The sequence below is a fragment of the Dromiciops gliroides genome, chromosome 1, assembly GCF_019393635.1.
Source record: "Dromiciops gliroides isolate mDroGli1 chromosome 1, mDroGli1.pri, whole genome shotgun sequence".
Lineage (NCBI taxonomy): Eukaryota > Metazoa > Chordata > Mammalia > Microbiotheria > Microbiotheriidae > Dromiciops > Dromiciops gliroides.
This window is the reverse complement of record NC_057861.1, coordinates 607,262,754-607,270,900: the sequence shown is the minus strand read 5'-3', so window position 1 is coordinate 607,270,900 and position 8,147 is coordinate 607,262,754. Positions and strand designations below refer to the sequence as shown.

Genomic DNA, 8,147 nt, shown 5'->3' with positions numbered 1-8,147 from the left:
AGTTTAGTTACTTTTTGGCATAGCTCCATATTATTTTCCAGAATGATTATATTAGTTCAAAGCTCTACCACCAATGCATTAATGTGCTGGTTTTCCCATAGTTCCTCCTTGTCATTTTCCTTTTTTTTTTTTTTTTTTGGTAAATGTTTCTAATCTGATGGATGAGAAGTAGAATCTCAGGGTTGTTTTAATTTTCATTCTTTTTCTTGTTTTCCCTTCTTTTAAAAAATTCTTCTAATAGTATTTTATTTTTTCAATTACATGTAGTTTTCAACATTTATTTTTGTAAGATTTTGAGTGACAAATTTTTCTCCATCCCTCCCTTTCCTCCCCCTACCCAAGACAATAAGCAATATGATATAGGTTATACAGTACAATCATCTTAAACATATTTCTACATTAGTCATGTTGTGAGAGAAGAATTAGAACAAAAGGGAAAAACCACAAGAAAGAAAAAACAAAAAACAACTAAAAGTGAAAATAGTATGCCTCCATCTGTATTCAGTCTCCATAGTTCTTCTTATGCATGTGAAGAACATTTTCCATCATGAGTCTTTTGGCATTGATTGGATCATTTTATTGCTGAGAAGAACTAAATCTACCACAATTGTTCATCATACAATGTTGCTGTTACTGTGTACAATGTTCTCCTGGTTTAATTCACTTCACTTAGCAACAGTTTATGTAAATATTTCCAGGTTTTTCTGAAATCTGCCTGCTCATCATTTCTCATGGTGCAATAATATTCCATTACATTCATATACCACATCTTGTTTGTACATTGCCCAATTGATGGGCATCTCCTCAATTTTCAATTATTTGTCACCATAAAAAGAACTGCTATAAATTTTTTTTTTTATTACATGTGGGTCCTTTTACCTTTTTTATGATCCCTTTGGCATATAGATGTAGTAGTGCTATTCCCGGGTCAAAGGGTATACACAGTTTGTTGTTGTTGGGTTCTTTTTTGTTTGTTTGTTTGTTTTTTTAGTGAGGCAATTGGGGGTTAAGTGATTTGCCCAGGGTCACACAGCTAGTAAGTGTTAAGTGTCTGAGGCCAGATTTGAACTCAGATACTCCTGACTCCAGGGCTGGTGCTCTATCCACTGTGCCATCTAGCTTCCCCCTATACACAGTTTTTTTTAACCCTTTAGGCATAGTTCCAAATTGCTCTCAAGAATGGTTGGATCAGTTCACAACTCCACCAACAATGCATTAGTATTCCATTATAATTTCTCTAATTGTTAGTGCTTTGCAGCATTTTTTAATTTGATTTATGACAGCTTAGAGTTCTTCTTTTGAGAACTGCCTATTCATGTGCTTTGACTACTTATCTTTTCAGAAATTGCTCTTATTGTTATATATTTGAACCAGCTCATTATGCCTCCCAGAAGTCAGACCATTATCAAAGAAACTTGATGCAAATATATGTTCTGGTTAATTGTTTTCCTCCTACTTGTAACTGAGTTGGTTTTGTTTTTACAGTATCTTTTTTATTTCATGTAGTTAAAATTGTCCACTTTATCTTCTGCAATTCTTTCTACCTTGTTGCCATATTTAGAGAATATATACTTTAAAGAACAAACAAATAAACAAACAACAAAAAACCCCCTCCAAATTCAAAGGCACATTTCTCAAGTACTTGTTCCCCTTTCCCATTAGAAAGAAGTGGGATATTATTATATCCTATCCAACTCAGTTACCTCATGCTGCCTGATACATACCTAACTTTTGTGAAATAAACTCATCATCAATGACTTATATGGACATCTGAAGTCCTTCAATAATGTAGTCATTTGTTAACTTCATAATTTCAACCCCACCCCCAAATATTGTCAGAGATGCTAAGAAGTCATAGAATTGATTGATTTAAGTATTATATTCTCCTTGCTTTACCCCATTTTGCAATTGGTATTATAAAAAAATAAAAGGAACAAAAAGGAGGAGAAATGAAAGTCCCCTGATACACAAACTAGATCATTGGTCCTAGGGTAATTTACAATCTATTGTGAATGACTTTCAGAAAAATTTTAGGAAAACAATGGAAAGACATAGGAAGGGAGACAAGGATGGTGTAGGCAGCTAGGTGGCATAATGGATAGAGCATTGGACCTGGAGTCAGAAAACCCAGTTGACCTCAGAACTTACTAGCTGTGTGACTCTGGGCAAGTAACTTAAGCTGTTTGCCTTAATTTCCTCCACTGTAAAATGGGAATATTAACAGCACCTATTTCGCAGGGTTGTTGCTGAGAATCAAATGAGATATTTGCAAAGTACTTAGCATAGTGCTTAGTGCATAGTAGGCACTACATAAATGCTTATTTTCTTCTCTGATGGTTGTTTAATTTCTTCAAATGTGTCATCTTTGGGAAAGCATCATTGCCTTCATGATAGTGTGATCAAGTATGGCTTACAGCTGGCAATGCTAGACAGGGCATTGCCAAATTCTAATCCCAACTGTGCAGTTATTCACCTTGAGACTTTGTGTCAATGTTCCTAAAAACCTCTCTGATTTACTATCTCTTAAATGGGGCATAATCATGCTGATCTCCTTGACAGGGATGCTCTGAGGGATAACAGACAAACAATTGTGGAGAGCTATATAAATGCTAAATAATGATTACAATAATAACCTTTTGTAAGAGTCAGATGTAAGGGGCGGCTCACACTTGGATGCCTTGGCAAATGTGGAAATCAATACGACTGCTCCCTGGACACATTGGTGTTCTTTAAAATAGAAAAAAAAAATGATCCAGTGACCATGATATTCAAAGTGGGTAGTGATCAAATAACTGTCTGAGAGAAAGCTGAAGCTGGTGTGTGAAAAGTAAAACGGAAGTGTTAGGATAATGGCACATAAGCAAATCGAACAGGGATAGAACAACTGGTAAATGAAAAGGCATTATTGCCATTCTGGGTGTAATCTGTGGGATGGTCAAGTCAAACCTCATCAAGTCAAGTCACCATCCCAAGAGAAAGCAGTGCCAAAAAGGAAAGCAGGGTAAGTAAAGTCAGGATCAGCAGCACTGGGACCAATAGCCCTATCTGGTACTCTTTTTTTTTTTTTCAGCAACAAACATTTATTTTATTTTCCAGTTACATGTAAGGGCAGTTTGCAACATTCATTTTCATAAGATTTAGAGTTCTAAATTTTTCTCCCTTCCTCCCTCCCTTTCCTCCCCCCTCCACAAGATCACAATCAGGTTATATTTGTACAATCCTCAAGTGTTCTTTTTATCAGTACTTTCTATAGGGGTGAATAGTAAGCTTCCTCATTAGTTCCTTGAGATTGTCTTGGATCATTGCACTGCTGAGAGTAGTTAAGTCATTCACAATTACTCATTGAACAATACTGCTGTCACTACACACAATGTCCTCTCAGCTCTGCTCACTTCACTATACATCAATGTTCACTAGTCTTTCCAGGTTTTTCTGGCATCATCCTGTTTGTCATTTCCTGTAGCACAAGACCATTCCACTGCAATCATATAGCACAGCTTTTCCCATCATTCCTCAATTGATGGACATTCCCTTGATTCTCAATTCTTAGCCTCCACCAAGAGTTGCTATAAATATTTCTCTTTTTCATGATTACTATTTTAAATTGTTTCCCTTCCATCCTATTCCCTTCCCCATGATATTTATTCTTCTTTCATCCTATCACTCTTCAAAAGGGATTTGCTTCTGTCTGTCCCCTCCACCACTCTGCCCTTCCTTCTTTTGCCCCTCTCTCTTTATCCCCTTCCCCTCCTATTTTCCTGCAGGGTTAGAGAGATTACTCCACCCAATTGAGTGTGTACATTATTCCCTCCTTGAGCCAATTCTAATGAGATTGAGGTCTTTGAGCTCATTTACTGCCCAGATTAAACAGATTACTCCACCCAGTTGGGTGTGTCTGTTAGTCCCTCCCTGAGGCAGCTCTGATGAGTGTAAGGTCTTTGAGCCTTTTATGATGAGTGTAAAATTCATTTACTGCCCTGCTCCTCTTCCATCTCTTCCCCCACTCCATAAGCCTTTTCCTGTTTCTTTCATGTAGGATTTCACCTCTGCCCTTCCCCTCCCCCAGTGAATTCCCTTCACCCCTCAATTTAACCCTAAAGATGTACCTAGCTAAGTGACACAGTGGACAAAGCATCACCCCTGTACCCAGGGGTATCCCAGCCAAAACCCAGCCTCAGACACAAGACAGTCACCTGCTGTATGACCCCGTGCCTCCCAGGGACAAAGCATCACCCCTGGACCCATGTATGTCTCCCAGCTCCAATTTTTTATGGTTCTCTAGGGTCTTGTATTTGAAAGTCAAATTTTCCATTCAGTTCAGGTCTTTTCATCCCAAATATCTGAAAGTCTTCTTTTTCATTAAAGTCCCATTTTTTTCCACTGAAAGATTATGCTGAGTTTTGCTGGGTAGGTGATCCTTGGTTGTAATCCCATTTCCTTTGCCCTTTGGAACATCATATTCCTTGGCCTCTGGTCCTTTAATGTAGAAGCTACTAGATCTTGTGCTATCCTGACTGGGGTTCCACAGTACTTGAATTCTTTCTTTTTGACAGCTTGCAATATTTTCTCCTTGACCTGAGAGCTCTGGAATTTGGATATAATATTCCTAGGAGCTTTCCTTTTGGGATCTCTTTCTGGAGGTGATCGGTGGGTTCTTTCAATTTCTATTTTAGTTTCTTCTTTTAGAATTTCAGGGCAATTTTCCCTGAGAATATCTTGGAAGATGGTGTCTAAGTTCTTTCCTTGATCATGGTTTTCAGGTAGACCAATAAATTTCAAATGATCCCTCCTGGACCTATTTTCCAGGTCAGCAGTTTTTCCCAGGAGATATTTCACATTGCCCTCTATTTTTTTTTTATTCATTTGGATTTGCTTTATTGTGTCTTGGTTTCTCATAAAGTCACTGGTTTCCATTTGTTCAATCCTAATTCTTAGGCAATTATTTTCATCAGAAAGCTTTTGTACCTCCTTTTCCATCTGGCCAATTTGACTTTTCAAGCTGTTGACTTTTTTCTCATGTCTTTCCTGCATCACCCTCATTTCTCTTTCCATTCTTTCCTCTACCTCTCTAACTTTATCTTCAAAGTCCTTTTTGAGTACCTCTATGGCCTGAGGCCAATTCATATTTTTCTTGGAAGCTTTAGATATAGGGGCCCTGATGTTGACATCTTCCTCTGAGGGTGCCCCTTGGTCTTCCTTGTTACTGAAGAAACTTTCTATGGTCCTAACCTTTCTCTGTCTGCTCATCTTGCCTTTCTTTTACTTGACTTTTAGCTCCTTAAAGTGGGGTACTGTTTCCAGGCTGCAGTATCCCAAGCTTAAGAAGCCTCAGGTGGTATGATTTAAGGAGAATCAGGTTCTTCACTTGCCCGGCCTGTTTCCTGGCCCTAGATGACCCCAGACCAACTTGCTAATCAACCAGCTTTGTGTGTTGTGGTTGTCAGCTCGATGAGCCTGTTCCCCTCCCCCACCTGGGCCACTGCTACTCAAGCCTCCCTCCTGGTTCTCAGCTGGGGTGTAAAATCCAAGTTCTGCCTTAGCACCAGCATAGACCCCTGTAGACTCCCTCCCTGCCCAGGGCTCAGCCCACTCACCAGACTCTGAGCTTAGTTCCAGACAATACTGGCACTTCAGCTGATTCAGAGGCTCTGGGGGTCTGCTTCTCTGGTGAGACCTTCCTGGGACTGGACCTGTGTCAGGGTGACTGTGGGGTTGGGCTCGACTCCTGTATCAGCACAGCAGCAACCTCCTTCTGACCTTCCAAGCCGTTCTTGGTTAGAAGATGATTTTAGCACATTCTTCTGTGAGTTTTGCTGCTCTGGGCATTTTCCTATGGCATTATTTGGATGTTTTTTGGAGCGATCGTGTCATGAGTTTGGGAGCTCACTGCCTTCGAGATGACCTGTTAATGCTGAACGCAATAGGCCCTTTTATTTGGGCAAGTTTAAAGGAAGGGCATTTGGCTAGTATGGAGACATCCAAAGGAGCACAGAGTTAGAAGCAGTATCAACTGGGTTAGGACACTAGGACTACAGCTGCCATCCTCAGCCTCCTGTTGTCTCTCTTCTCCCAATCTGGGGAAGACTCTGGCCTCTGAACTAGGTATGATCCTAGTTACAGCTCTCCTCCCTCCATGGGGTTGGGACTACCTCCTCCTCCACAGTGGGACTAGTAATGGTATGGAAGGAATAGAACCAGAGGGGTAGCCAGAAAGTTCTTGGCAAAATATGGTTGGTCCTTCCTTCCTTCCTTCCTTCCTTCCTTCCTTCCTTCCTTCCTTCCTTCCTTCCTTCCTTCCTTCCTTCCTTCCTTCCTTCCTTCCTTCCTTCCTTCCTTCCTTCCTTCCTTGCCTCCCTCTCTTCCCTCCCTCCCTTCCCTCTCTTCCCTCCCTTTTCTTTCTTTTTCTCCATTAATTTGTGTGTCATCCTTGTGCAAGGGCTATGAGCTTTTCTGGATCATTCTCATTTTAGCATAAACACTGCCAAAGTGAGCATTAAGCAGAGTTTTTTGAGCCTCTACTCAAGGAAAGATTCTTCTATGGAGGAGGATACTCCTTGCACTTGATAAGTCTTTACTCCAAGCTCCTGCTGGAAATCTTGTGTTCATCTTTATTCAACAGGACAAATCTTGCATCAGGGTTATAGAAATGTTTCATGGAGTAGGGGAAGAATCTTGATCAATCCATCTGATTGTTTTTTTGGTCTCACCCCTGAAGGCACCAATCATCTGGGAAATTGGAAATTTATAACTTAGAAGAGTCTGGGTATATGAGATAGAGATATAGAGGTAAGAAGAAAGGCAAGGCAGGAAAGAGGGAGTAACACAGGAGGATCAAGGCAGATTGGCTAGGGCATAGACCCCTTGATGGATGGAGAAAGAGTAGGTTTGTTCTTAATTCTAGAGCCTTTCCTCTATTATTTCCTATTTATCCTGCATATTGCTTATTTGTATATAGTTGTTTGCAAGGTATCTCTCTCATTAGATGGTGAGCTTCTCAAGGTCAGGACTGGTTCTAGTTTTTATTTGTATTTCTAGTTCTTAGTACAATTGGCACTTAATAAATGCTTATTAAATCACTGACTGACTAATGACATGCACAACAAGTCAAATGATATGCTGAACTCAGGGTTTTTATTTTTACTACCCCTGTGGAGGTGTAGCTTCTGTGATAACATTTTTGTTTGTTTATTTTGTTTAGTTACTATGGTTATTTCTCTGAAAAGGAGAATTGAGAAGTGGAAAAAACACACAGAATTTCTTTTTTTGTTGAATTCCTTCAAGAACTAAACTCAATAATAGGGGAGGTAGTTGAACTGCTCACACAACTAGTTACTTAGCATTTCCTGGGCAGGTAACTATCATCCCTCCCTCTGCCCACCCTCCCCACTGCTGCAAGGTTTCTTCTTCCTTTGTAAAATAAAGGTATTGACTTATATGATTTCTAAAATTATGCCTACCTCTAAAATTCTCTAATTCTATATTAATCATCTGCTGTGTATTACTGAGGTCCTAAGACTGGTCAAGAACTATAGAGTTACAAAGAATACAGCAAACATGTAACAAAATTCTCCAGGGACTCAATCTATGGAAAGTATCAAAACCCACAGATATTTGAGGCTGAATCTTAATGAACATTTTAGAAACCATAACAATGAATAAGGAAGTCCAAACAGGAAAAGGAATGGCCCTTTGGAAGCCAGTCTCCCAGAGGCTGTATGGTTTCTTCTTTTTGACCCTATGACCTCTTGCCCTCTTTAATGAAGAGCAGTCTGGATCCATGGCTAAGTGATAAACTCTAATGTTCCTAACTTCCAGGACCAGTCACTGAAATTCCCAGGGGCTTGGGCTATTTTTATTTAGGTCAGATTCATTCATTAACTGGAGAGATTTGGTCTCTATATCTCCATTCTTCACATATACTTAAGTTTTCTTTTCAAATTTTCGTTTTGTCTTTTGGTTGGGAGCCAGACTGCAGAGTTTGGGTGGGGCAATGGAAGCACAGAGCAGGCATCCCTTCTAAGAATTCCTTAGTTGTTCCATCGCTCTATTTCTGGGACTGAGAGATTCTGCCTCAATCTCTTTATGTCTGCTACAGGATTATAGGATTATAGCTTTAGAGCGGGAATAGACATTAGAAACCATCAACT

At 39.8% G+C, this 8,147-nt stretch overlaps 1 pseudogene; it reads right to left on the bottom strand.

The window, feature by feature from the left end:
• Positions 1-6,390: 6,390 nt before the first annotated feature.
• Positions 6,391-6,490, bottom strand: LOC122737745 (annotated as a pseudogene).
• Positions 6,491-8,147: the final 1,657 nt, after the last annotated feature.